A 13,706-nucleotide genomic window follows, 5' to 3' on the forward strand; every position below is an offset into this window, starting at 1 on the left:
AGGGGAAAAACATCATTTTGTTCACTTTAGGAGACTTAGTTTGTCCGCAGCATAAGAACCTTCAGTTATTCTTCAGGCCTTGCAAGGAGGAAATTCTTCCACCTATTACGTACCAACTAGCAAAAATCTAGCCAATATAAAGGGAAACAAGAAGTAGAAATAACTGTGTGCAATCACTGTATTAAATATATTAAACGTGGGATGCCTGCACAAGAAGGGATACATCGTAAAAATTGAAAGAGAACTGCGTAATCTTGCTTTGCTATAAAAATCAGCTAAAGTTTCAAAATCAATTTGAAAGGATACACTCAATACTTGATGCAACTTTATTAGTCTGTACTTGTAACTGAATTAGTCATTCAGGAGACTTTTACACTTTCATTGAAGTCCATTAGCTTTTCCAATTGTAAGAAATTTCATTACATTGCTTTCAAAGAGAGGATACAACCATGATTTGTAATATTCTGTGCTATCTTCGGTATCAAAGAGTTGCTCGTTAGGATTTGTGGGTAGATTTGATTTCTTTTCCAGTTACAAATTTCCTCTAGACTATTAGCATTTTCTTCTGAAGAAAAAAGCCTTCTACTCATTAAACATTCCAACTATGTTTATATGTTCTAGTTAAGCTTACTGTGCACTCACATGTGGGTTGTATCATTTGCTTGGTTCTCCAGGAAGCTGTCAGAAGTATCAACTACAGATATCACAGAATCACAGAACGGTTGCGGTTGGAAGGGACCTCTGGAGATCATCTAGTCCTATCTCTGGGCACCACTGAGAAGAGTCTGGCCCCATTCTCTTGACGTTCTCCCTGCAGATACTCATACACACCGATCACATTGCCCCCGGAGCCTTCTCTTCTCCAGGCTGAAGGGTCCCAGCTCCCTCCCTCATCCTTTCCTCACAGGAGAGATGCTCCAGTCTCTTCATCATCTCAGTGGCCCTTCGCTGGACTCTCTCCAGGAGCTCCACATCTCTCTCGTACTTGGGAGCCCAGAACTGGACACAGCTTTTCCCCAATACACTTCTTTTTATTTCTGTGGAATCCCCAAAAATAATGAAAAAAAAATTTCCAAAGGGAAGAACAATATTTTTCAGAATGTAAAGTTTTTATTCCATTTTGGTCCCCAAATTCAAACTTTTCAGAGAACAAAAATTTTTATTCTCATCTTCAGACACGTCAGTCACTTCAAAACTCACCATGAAGAGAGCTGGGCAGAGTTGCCTGTCTGTCTAATTCTGTTGCTGTCCAAACCCGCTGTGTGGTGACAGTAAAACTGCTTCAGACTAGATATTTTCAGTACTGTCCTTTTGTTCTTCCTGCTTACCAAGCTGGGATTTTTCCAAAATCTAGGAAGACTAGTACAAAAACATCTGAAATTGTCCTCTGTTACTACGTTATGCACAGATTTAAACAGTAGCTGTACTGCTTGGTTTATAATAGAAAGCAGGATAAGATGATTATCTGTTAGTTGTGCCTTTGTATTTCTTCCATTTTACTTTCATCTTCGTTATTTCACAGAAAAGGAGCAGATATGCAGAGCTGCTTATCTGATCACAAACAGCAGCTCAAAGGAAACACATAGAGGGATTTAACACTGTCCAAAATACATCTTCCTAGGATTTTGTTTCTTTCTAAAGCAGACAGGCAAATATTTTCAAACACTACCAATTTTATTTGTAGCTACCCACAGCTTTTCTTTTTTATTTTTAATAGTGCTGAACATCTTTGCCACGTTCTAGACAGAACTACAACTGCAGTCTCTGTAGAAGCATCTTTAGAATTGGCCGGATAGCAGAAATACAGTATTTTTTTCTTGCATAATGAAATTTTGTCAGAAATGAGCAAAACTAAATTTTAGCTTAGTTACGTATGAGAACGTGGGCCGACCGTGCTTCAGAATTGTTTCTTTCTAATATTTATCTTATGTGCAGATATTTGTTTCATTTCAGACTACAATACTCTTTTATTGTGGTTGTAGTGAATTTCAGAGACCGCGAGTAAAATCAAAGGGGAGATCATCCTGAAGAGAGAACTCGCCATAAAGTAATGTCGGGAGAGGGGGAAGTATCTGCTGCTGAAAAATTTTAATATCAAACATCTGAAATGAAAATAGACTGCACAGTTTAAAAAAGAGACTTCTCAAAGCCCCCAAATTTACTGTTGTTGGATCCTGAAACTTAAGAAAAACACAAATCTTTGTAAGTTCTAGGGTTGTGACACCAGATTATGTTCGAATCCTCTTGCTCATCCTCCCCCATCCACGCAGACGTATCGTTTATCTGGGAGCCATGAAAACAAGATCATGAGAAAGAAACATTTGCAAGTTGCTGGTGACCTCTACAACTCCCACTATAAGTGTACTTTTCCTCTAGGGATCCTATGACATACGAAGAGCAGAATGTCTGTCCTAGAACATTCTCTCCCAGTTAAAAACAGATTTTTAAAAAAATATTTGTAAACAAAGGGAAGCCTAGAAATAATTTTTCATTTTTGAATCCAAAATCATTCAACAGTTCCACTTCCAGCTTTACTTCAATGGGCAGGATTTTGTATTCAGAGAAAACAGTAGTCATAAACCACAACGAAGAATTTGAAAGGCAATATCCTCTCCTGACGTTTCACGTTTCTGCTCACTCATTCTATTTCAGTCCTTAGTTTGGCTCGCCACGCAGCTGGATGAACGTTATTCTCCCATCTGACTGAACGTTATTCTCCCATCTGACTGTGTCCTGGCAGAGCTGCTCTACCACAGCTAGGTGCGCGCTCCAAAGCTCAGTGACCAGCACTTCCAACTCTTTCAAGCTGCTGAAGTCAAAAGCCTTAAAGATAGGCAACACAATCTGAGCAACGCAGCTCATTTGGTACTGTTAGAAATAAGTTATAAGGTTTCCCTTTGACTACATATCTTTCTTTAATACTCTGTTTCATATGGGTGACAAACATTTACCATATGTACCAGAGGTAATATGAAGTAAAAGCACATCCCGAACTGTATTCTCCATGCTACAAACACTAAAGGCTTCACTTTCATTTTTTTCATGTAAAAATCCTCTAGTGCTCTTGGAAATTAGTAGAAGACAAGGAAAATAAAAGATTATTCTAGGGTTTCTTTCATGAAGCTAGATTAAACAGGTAGCAAATGCTAAAAAAGCATCTCCACCTTAAATAATGTTGTTTACTCCTCTTTCTATGTTTCTTCCCATCCTCCCACCTTCCTGGGATATCTGGAACCCAGACAGTAAACAGGATCTTCAAAAACAGGAAGTGCTGGCACACGGACAAGGACAAGAAGTCAGAGCAGAGCAGAGAGAATCCAGGTGCTCTGCCTTCTGGCCTGGTCTGAATCTTTACCTAATGCAAACAACCATCTAGCAGAGCTGGAACTCAAGTTATCAGGACATTCCTGGTGCTGATCTTCCCTAGGCACGTCACTGTGGCTCTTAGAAGCAGACCTCTCTGCTGTAATAAGATGAGTCCCTAGTTCTACTAGAAAAAACAAAAATTTCTTCTACCATGACCCATACCTAGAAGGGCAGGGAAAGAACTGCAGTAAAACACTGGAGGTAGTGCAGTCCTCAAACAGCTTAGCTTGTCTATGTACCACAAGAAAGCTAGGTCAACTTGCCTAGCAAAATTATCAATAGGGTGCAAGCTATAACGTCCATCTGACCAGCTCACTTGGATGGAGAGCACCAAGAGAGAAATGCACACGTTCATAAGAAAACTCAGCTGAGGTAAGGCCAACTTCTGCTTACTAACGGACATTTAACTTCACTCAAAAGACCCACCCTGTAAGCCTTTCCTTTACTACAAAGGGAAGATCGAAAAAACATCAAGCTCCAAGATTTTGATTTACAGCATATGATGTACTTCCCATCTCACACTTCCTAGAAAGAAGTCTGAGAGCAATTTTAAAAGGATTTTAAAGAAATTTTCCATCCTGAAAGAACTACTCCAGGGCTGTAACGCAACTGACACGTAAAAATTCAGTTTTGGGATGGGAGTGAATAGCATATTTTTTGCAAATTTTTAATATCAAGTACAGAGAACATTGAATTGGTAGAGAGCAATTTCTGTTCTGTAGTTCAAACATAAACTGGCTTTCTGTTAACGCTCTCTTCCCCGACTCCTACATAAGCCAAACAGCATATGTAGAAATAGAGATCTAGTTTGCAGGGAGTCACTGGATTCCCCTAGCAAAAACCATTGTTTTATTTACTGGGAAATAAGAGGATGCAATTTTACTTTTGACAGAACGTTTGTAAGGATCCACACACCTCAGTAAGAAGCATGGAAGTAGTTTTTTGTTTTAAGCTCCCAAGTTAAAAAAAAAAAATTCCATTGAGGTATTCCTTAATTCACTTTACAAAATTATTTGTTGAGGGAAGGTAGCTTGTGACAGAGCTAATACAAAGCTAGAGTTACCTAGATGAAAAATTTAGATTCTGCTGGATCTTCTTGCACTATGAACAGCCAAAACGAATTGCTCTATACAGATGTAAAATAAGATAGCTGGCAAACAAATCCAGTTCTTGGCGAGTAGCTTGGCCCCTCCTTGGTAGCTGCCTACTTCTACACAACCTATTCTCACCACAGGGAAGGTCTGTGGCTTTTCAAAAGTCAGTTAAAAATAACAAAGCATGACTCCCTAGTAGATTTGTACATGATACAAAGTCAGTCAACTGTACTGAATTAGGTATTTATTCATGTATGATAAGCCTGCTGGAAGGTGAGCACTAACAGTTTTCCATAAGTATTAAGTACTTTCCATAAGCATTAAGAAGCCTTTACTGACTACACCAGCAGACTGAGGCTGTACTGCTTACCCTTGTGCACCAAGCGTGTGAGGGGCACAGCAGGATGCTGTGCAGCTACAAAGCATTTAACACCAATACATGCTCCTATGGGACTTCACCACCTAAAGGGCATGGATTTATTAGGGGTGTTGCCCCTAGGTGCTTCAGGAGAGTGGGTCTTCTAGGAGGGACAACACTGGTTGACAAGTTATAATTACCAATTCTGCAAGCAAACGCGACTGCTGCATATAAGGTACAAAGAAACTAGTTTCCCTGTCACTTGAAGTTCTTTTTACTGTTGCTGTATGCGGTGACCCAGCTAAGCTCCTGCCAAATAGGTCTTCCCTCCGCATTTGCAGGTTAAGCTCCAAAGCAACAATTTGACTTTTGAGACACTAACATATCTGCAAGATGTGTTTTCAAGCAGTGCAAACAAACATCACTCATTGCAGCTATGTATGTCATTACGGCCTGCCTGTTTCAGTCTGAAGTATAAAAAAATAGTTACGGTAAACTGTGACAGACAGTTCTTCAGCTTGTTTAGTCCAATGTTTGTCATTTCTGTATACGTCTGGTAGAAGCATTTGCTCTACAAAACATATGTTCTGCAAATGCTAAAGCACTACTGCAAGTGCCGGCTACTGAGCTATTAAGCTTGTTAATGGTGCATCTCTTTTTCTATACTTCAAGCTGTTACTCAGTTTGTTTCTCTGATGAGGTCAGGATAGCAGCAATTTGCACTTACTATCTCTGAAAAACTGCTAATATTTGCCTAAATAGAAAATATTTACAAGCAACATGAACTTTCCAAAGAGGAAAGTGACATAAGCTCATAGGTATTTATTCAATGAGCATTAGCAACATCTACACAGTAACGTAAAGGTTTCTAAGCTTCCTTGCTTGAAAAGTCACTTTCATATCTGTAACAAGTTAAATGTTTTGTGACTATGGCACATGTAGCCTATCACTACAATTCCCTTTTAGAGGGATAGTAGTGATAGGCAACTTGAAAAGGGTAGAGTTTTCTTTAAGGAAAAAACACGCACAGAGATACTGTTGGTTGTCACTCACTGCTATTAAAATTATGTTATACATCTGCACAAGCAAGGAAGTACTTTTAATACAAGGTTCTTTGGGAATAGTTTGTTAAGGTTACTGTAGATATTTATATTCAAAAAGACATTTTCAGCCTGGTAAACTTAAACCTTGGGATAGAACAGAAAATTATGAAAGCCTAAATGGCATGGATTTATTTTCAATTTATAAAAAAAAAAAAAACAAACAAACACCAATTAGGGAAGAGTGGATATATCATAACTTTTATTTACATATATATATTTAAGAACTTGCCCATATACTAGGACAATAAGAATGAAAGGTTAGAAGTGGCAATCACGATTACACTTCTCATATCACCTTGCAGTTCCGTGCGATGCTATCCTGTCTGCTGATACACAATGAAAGGCTTGCCAAAGGGGTGATGAAAGGGAAGTTGAAGAGCTAGATCACAAAGTAATTTGACAATACATTTCAGCAGAATTTCCAGATGTAGGAATAGCTTTTGTTCTCCTTTTCGTCATATATAAACTATGCAACATCAATGTTCACTGGCTCCCATTTTCATCCTTAATCTCTTTGCAGCAGTTATGTCATCTTCCTCTACAGGTCAAAATATTCCAAAGTTGGAGATTATCAGAGATCAATGGAGGGCTGCTGAGCAATGATAGCTACACCAGTGCTTTATCCTCCAATTCAGAGCAAGTTGACGAGGAAGGCAAGTTTTTAGAATTTTACTAACCACAACCCCAGTAAGCAGTCAAACACAAACAAAATACTGCAGTGCTACTTTAAAAGCGGACCTCAACGTTGTAATCGAGACTATGTCTGCCACATATCAAGAACTTCACAGAACTGGTTGAGCATACTCTCTGCAATGAGAGCATCTCAACTACACGTTACTATTTTTCACCAAAGCACAAAAATAACTTACCTTATTTAAAAAAAAAAATCAAAATCTTTGTAACGGACTTGCTAAGTTAAGAATGCCACTCACAGGCACTCTTTCTGGACACGTTCTCAATTACACACTGCAATCAAGGTTATTCAAGCTGCCTGGGTCTCGTTAAAAATTAGCTCTTTCACTTAAACACTAGAGGTTTTCCTGGGACAAGTGCTCTTCTACAGTACTTGGTGGCAAAACTGAAGGAGATTTCACAGAGGTGACAGCATGTCATTGCAAGAAGATGACACACATTGTATTAATCACTTTCCTCCCATCAGTGGAGATTGCCTTGATAAACTTAAGTGGATATGGTTGCTCAAATCCATATAAACCTTTTAAAATCTGTCAGAAGAGAAATTTTCAGCTTCATTAGCATCATCTCCACTTTTATAATTCAGCCATAGCATTTACTGATACTGTGGTCATAGCTGGAAACAAGAACACAAAAGCAGTCTACAGAGAATGAGTGATTTGTTACATAACCAAAGCTGTTCAGTGATCACAAAAATCATATTTTACAGTATTATTTGGAACGGAAGTTTTTCCTTTCCCTGTTCCAAAGGGAGGTCTACCTAGAAACTTTTCCTCATGTTAGTGTTATTAACGGTAATCGTCAAAACCATGTTTGCTGTCAGGAGCCCAGTTAAGTGTTCTCTGGCCTTAATGAAAAGTTACTTAAATGGCACAAGCATCTAAGTACGACAACAACATACCATACAAGATACAGTTGTTAAGTTTGAGAAAGAAACAATGCATCTCCACTCTGCTTGCTTGATAACTCATCTTTGCTCTCTGCTCATTCTTACTTTCTTTGTGCCTGCAGTATCGTATTTTCAGTGCTTAGTTCACTTGCATCTGATTACAGAACACAGGTATTTTTACTTATGTCTGATTAGTCTCAGGCAAAGTACTGTATCTTGAGCATTTTCTTCTTCTCCCTATACCACTCAAGGCTTCTTCCATTTTGAAGACGTTCAAGAACTGCTTGTTTCTTTTTTGACTGCTAATAGCTGAAAGAAGGAATTAGGTTGCAACAACGAATATCTTATCTTCTATATACGTGTGCATGCATGTGTATATTTACATACATACATATATATATATAAAGCAGAAGTAACGTACTCCACAAGGACTCAGGGCTAAACAGTGGATCCATTAAGACGCTCTTTTCCCAGATAACAACCGCAACCTGATCAGAAGATCTAGGTTTAGTCTATGCTTCTGGAAGGACTATGATGCAAGTTAGCAGCAAGAATTATGATGAGGAACAGTCTTGGAACCCACTGAGTACGAGGCATTCATCACCATATTAAATACCAGCAAAAGACTTCTCATTCTTCTGAAACATCAATATCTTTATTTTATGGGCTGAATAAGGACAGTGCATTCTTTCACTCTGAAGTGCTAGAAATAGCTAATTTGGAAAAACTTTCGAGCATTGTCTGCTTTTTTATAACCCGGCCTTGGGCAGTAAGCTCATCTGCAGATGCCTTTGCATGAAGACAGACAAAATTCCACCTGAACTGCGCTACATTTCACTTTTGCATTTCTTTTGTTAATACCTCCCTCTAGATGTCCCCAACAGGAACAGCCTAAGAATAAGATACTGCATATTGAATAATTCAAGTATCTTTGGACATGTGGCAATGGTAAGATACTTGTTCTTGTTATTCCCATACTCATTATTAAAAGTATCAACTCTCACATAGCTAAGTCTTAACCACAGATAAGTTTTTAGACGTGTACAATCTAGGAGGCAACCTTCAAGTTCTCTTTCCTTCCTTTCTGCTTTGGACTGAGAAAAAACACCAAAAGGATGCTTTTCTGCATTTCTTTGCCTTAGAAGAGGATCATAATGTACAGCCAATAATGTGACTCAGCTGTCTCAAAGTTTCAGGGAACTTTACAGTAAGTCTGAGCTGATTCAGTAAGCCTCCTATGTCTGACAAACATGCTGAAGTGGTGGTTCACAACCCCCAGAAGTTACATTTGTAGGTATTCCTTTAATCAGAAGCTGTAAGCAAAACTGCCAGAGAAAAATAGTCTCCCTATATGAAATAAAGGGGGATATAAGTTAGTTTAAGAAAACATCTTATCAGTAGACCAACACTACACCACCTCTTTGAGGTATATCTAACCTTCTACTTGTAAATAGTAAAGGCACATGAAAGAGATGGTTGAACCTAGAATTCTATGTTCGATCTAACTGTTTTAAACTCACGAACCAGACTACCAGATAACTAGTAACTTACTTCTATTGTTGCAAGGTAGCAACACACCAAAGCCCCACAAGTCTTCCATCATTCTCTTACCTTCAGTTTTGTGAAGGTAAGCTAGTCTCTTTACCTTTCTTTTTCACGTGCCTAGGAGTCAGGTACTGGAATATAATTTTTCAAGAACAGAGTATCAACATTCCCAGTAAGTATACTTGGTCAATCATGCACGCCAAGTGTTTTCATTCCCCTCCATTTAACAACGTAACTAGCTTATAACAACTTAACTAGCTTTTCTCAAAGCTAGTAATAGAGAACACAAACGATAAATTCTGCTGTCCCTCACGTTTTTGGTTTGAAATACACAGAACCGACTAGCTTTCACAAAGTTTGCATCCAGAATTAACTAGAACAATACTCTTCTAGATGAGAAGCATGCTGTAGAAAATATAAAGTTACCTTGCTTGCAGGACAGGTAAATACTGCTTAGACTGAGAAGATAGATACAGAATTATATAGGCAGTATACAGTCTGGAGTATTTTCATTTGTCCATAAATTTACTCACGCAATTTAGGAAAACACAACGCAAAAGGGATTTTTTTTTTGCCATTTCAATTTTCCCTCACCCTCCCAGTTAAAAAAAAAAAATTAACTATTCAGAATTATAGAATAGTTTAGGTTGGAAGGAATCCCTGGAGGTGATCTGGACCAACCCCGCACTCAAAACACTTCAAACACGTTTGTTGTCCAAATAGACATCAAGCAAAACAAATCATTTTCTCTCTTAGCTGGTCAAATTTGGATTGTAACACTACAAAGAAAAACTTGTAACAACTCTTTGACGTGATACATTCAACTCAAAGGTCCAGTTTCAGCGTAAATACTTTTGTTGCCTCTTCTAGTCATAGCTACAGCTTCAGACATGCACCATGACTTGGAGCAACTTTATGTCTGGCTTTTAAAAAAAAAAAAGAGATAAAACTCTTAGAAATATGGAACGTAGTGCATAAAACGCTGAGGAAGGTCAGAAAAGCTAGCCTACCTCAGCCTGCACTTCAAGCTGCGAGTCTGTTTTCTTTGCTTGGCCAAAGTACAAATAAACTTATTCTCTCCCTAATGCTCCTCTTCCAACTCAACCACGCACGCTAAACAATGCACACACAGCATATTTTTCTCAACTGTGACAATCACTGCACTTCAGAGTTTCTCCAGTAATTATAAAGCCTTAAGTAATAACACAAAACTCAGCTTTAGATGGGATTTTAAGACTAAAGCGGAAAGACTAATTTTGCAGTACTATTCTTGTTCCAGTTACAAATCATAAAAATTTTGAGTATTTCCTCATCAGTATCAAAATTAAAAAAAAAAATCTTAGCTTCCCCCCACCCAAGCAATAATCAACATTTTTCATGTATCCTGTTAATTAAGGAGGTTAAGAAAGGTTATAGTTAACATTCTGCACTAGACATAGCAAATCTACATCTGACTCCTAGCTGTACCAGATGCTGATATTTCTTACATAATTAGGAACTCATCCATGCACATCCCAATTTCCATTCCCCCCAAACAAGCAAAAAGCAATGGCAACAATTTTGCATTTGAAGATGACCGATACCTGAAAGGTGTTCAGATATTTGATACTGAGAGAACCCACCCACACCAGAAGCTCAGAAGCCTAGATAATAAGTCGCCTTTCTACATAGAAAAGTTTAGGAAAAAGTTTGTGCAGACTAGATGACAGCCTTCAGCACGTTGTTTAGCCCTTTATTAAAAAAAAAAAAAAAACACCCTTAAATTTCATTGTCCAAGTTAAAACTATGACAATCATCAAGGGTGTTCAAAATTGTATTACACGCAACCAAGCCATTAAAAAAAGCATGTATCTGAATCTGAGAAGCAACTGTGCTCAGGAGAAGTTCATTCTTCCCCCATAACACTTTTTGAAGGGGTAATTTTCTTCCAGCAGCAGGACACCTCTTACGATCCACATGACCTTGTAAAAGAGAGAGTGTGATGGTTAAGTATCAAACCTTTGCCTGGTGCAGAAAATAGCATTCTAAAGCTTCCAGCAAATTTTAAGAGTCAACTATGCAGAGAAAAGGTATTTCCCATCTGCTTTCTGAAGTAGCAATAGCCTGACCGTCAGAGAAACAGTTAACTAAGTCCTGGACGGCTTTATGACTTCCAGTAAAGTACAATTGCTTTGTAAACAGCTCAGCTACATTTCAGTTTCATTATCAGTGGAAGTAAACAATAACAAGAAGCAAAACAATTTTGCCATTAACAGAAAGACAGTTTGAAGGGGCAGAACAGCTAAACGTCTAGGCAGGGATTGGTGTGCTCAACTCAGTATTACAGCTCTCACCGAAAAATATGAAACAGTGCCTCCAAGTTGCAAAGACAGACATCAAGTTAAGACATATAAGAAACAGGACACTACTCCAACAGAGGAATTGCAATTGCAGCTCTGGAGCTGCTATATTCATTCTCTTAATGAAAGAGCAGAATACCTCATGGGTCACACACATACAGAACATGTGCGGTTTCATAAGTTCTTCTGTAACCACTATAAGCTCAGCTGCTATGGGGTTTGTCTACATGGAGATACAGGCTAAAATATGCTTCCAAGTAACTCCTCTGGAAAAGTTTATTGTGAAACAATAGCCACAGCAAAGTTATTTATTGTGAAACTTGATATTCACAAGCTGTTCCGAAATAAAACTCCTTATCTAGTCAGTTCCCTGCAGCAGATAAGCCATTAAATCCCATCATCCTAGGTAATGGAATATTCCTGGGAACTAATCATGTTTAAGCACAACAAGAGGCAGACTCTGATTATAATACTGTACTACAGAACTACAGTATTGAAGCAACTGCAGCAACAACTACCGCACCATCACTTTAAGTTAACGGTGATGGAGTGGATCAAGAGGGATAAATAATGATTTAGATAAAGTTAGGAACTTGCTCATCATTAGCCACAATGAACAACTCAAAACCTTGCTACAGCTTGAAGCTTGGAGGAAAGAGTACAAGCAGGTAACAGAACACAATCCTGAACTCAATTTTATGCCTATTATTTTAATTGCTAGGAAATCCAGGCCCAGAATTCAGTTTACTGCTTCTCTAGAAGCTCCCTGCAGAACAGAGCTGTAGAGGTAACTCAAGTTGCATAACCAGAACTTTTCACTTTTAAGCATACACTTTCCTTAAGCTTATTCTGAACATGCACTGCTTATAAAACCACCTCTGTTCCACCATGTTATTGAGGTCAACAAGAAATCGTGTTAAGAAAAGTTACAGAGAAGTAAGTACCATTAGAACAACAAAATAATAACTTAATAACTTTAAGAATAGTGAAAAAAGCAACAAAACCCCCAAAAGAAAACAACCATGCTGCTTGCATTAATTTAGTGAAAGAGTTCTGGTAGGCTGAACATTAAAAAAGTACATAAATGCTAGTAAGAAACAGCAATTTCATTTTTAATTGCAATACAAATATCTTCAGAGAGCATGAAATAGGCCAGTGGAAACAGATCAGAACACCACTGACCCAGGCCAACACCGAGCTGGAAGAGGTTCTGCTACCAGAGTCATTAGCTAGCTCACCCGTAAGCCTACACACACTTCGCTGCAAGAAGTGCAAAGGCATTTTTAGAGAGAATGTCTACATTTCTGCACTTGAAAAATAACATACTTCCTCACAGAAATCACGGCATGTCTTCTACAATTCTTACATCAAGACAGAGCATATTCAGTTGCTGTTGTTTTTTTTTTCCTTTCACCCCGCTTCCTTCTCCCCTTCAAAACATTTCCACCCCACTGGCCATCAGCTGCTATCACAAAACAAATAAAGAGCAACACGCAGTAACCCATGGGTGACAGACATAAAAAAAAAAAAAAAGCCACGCTTGAAAGCAACAAACAGCTAGGCTTGTTTCTCCCTTTTCTCCCCGCTCGCCCCCCTGCGAGGGGGGGGACCCCCGAACCCAGACGCCAGCCCGCCTCGCTCGGCGAAGCCGCTCAGGGCCGCGCCCCAAGCCCCGAGGGCCGCGGAGCCCTCCGCCGCCCGGCCCCCCGCACCGCCCAGCGGGGCCCATCGCGGCCGGGGGAGGCCCCGCGGCGGCCGCCGCCGCGCCGCACTCACCTCCGCAGCCGCGCCGGGCCCCGACGGGCGCGGCCCTGCCGCGGGCTCCGCCGACCCCAGCCGCTGCCGCCGCTACGCCCCCCGCGCGCGCGGGTGGCCGCGTCCCCTGGGCGCGGGCGGAAGCGGCGCCGCCGGCCCGGCCCAGCCCGGCGCTGCGCGGCCCCGCCGCTCCCCCACGAGAGCCGCCTCCCGCACGGCAATAACAGGAAGGGAGCGGAGCCTGACCCCGGATGGGGATGGCGCCAGCGGCCGGAAGTGGAAGGGCGGCGCGCAGGGGGAAGTGGGGGGCGGTGGGAGCGGTGGCGAGCAGCGCGCACGCGCGGCCGGCAGCCGTTGGGGAGAGGGGCGCGCGGGGCGTGACGTCACGGCCGGTTGTTTCCCCCCCCCCCCCGGCCTCGTGTGGGGGCGGCAGCGGCCGGCGAGCGGCCATGAGGCCGCGGTAAGCGCCCCGACGGCGGGTGCAGTGCGCGGCGTTAACGGGCGGCGGTTCGCGCCCACAGCGGCGGCGGCGCTGTAGGAGCGGAAAACTGCTTCCCGCCTCGC

At 40.7% G+C, this 13,706-nt stretch overlaps 1 protein-coding gene across 1 annotated transcript in view; it reads right to left on the minus strand.

Annotated features, from left to right (window-relative positions):
• The window catches only part of PIK3CA (phosphatidylinositol-4,5-bisphosphate 3-kinase catalytic subunit alpha), a 50,010-nt gene extending 36,714 nt beyond the window's left edge, over nucleotides 1–13,296 (minus strand). Inside the window, exon 1 of the mRNA XM_068955053.1 lies at nucleotides 13,164–13,296. The gene's annotated coding sequence lies outside the window, so the exon portion shown is untranslated. The remainder of the gene's footprint in view (nucleotides 1–13,163) is intronic.
• Between the last annotated feature and the right edge of the window lie 410 nt (nucleotides 13,297–13,706).

The sequence above is a fragment of the Struthio camelus genome, chromosome 9 (genome assembly GCF_040807025.1).
Source record: "Struthio camelus isolate bStrCam1 chromosome 9, bStrCam1.hap1, whole genome shotgun sequence".
NCBI lineage: Eukaryota > Metazoa > Chordata > Aves > Struthioniformes > Struthionidae > Struthio > Struthio camelus.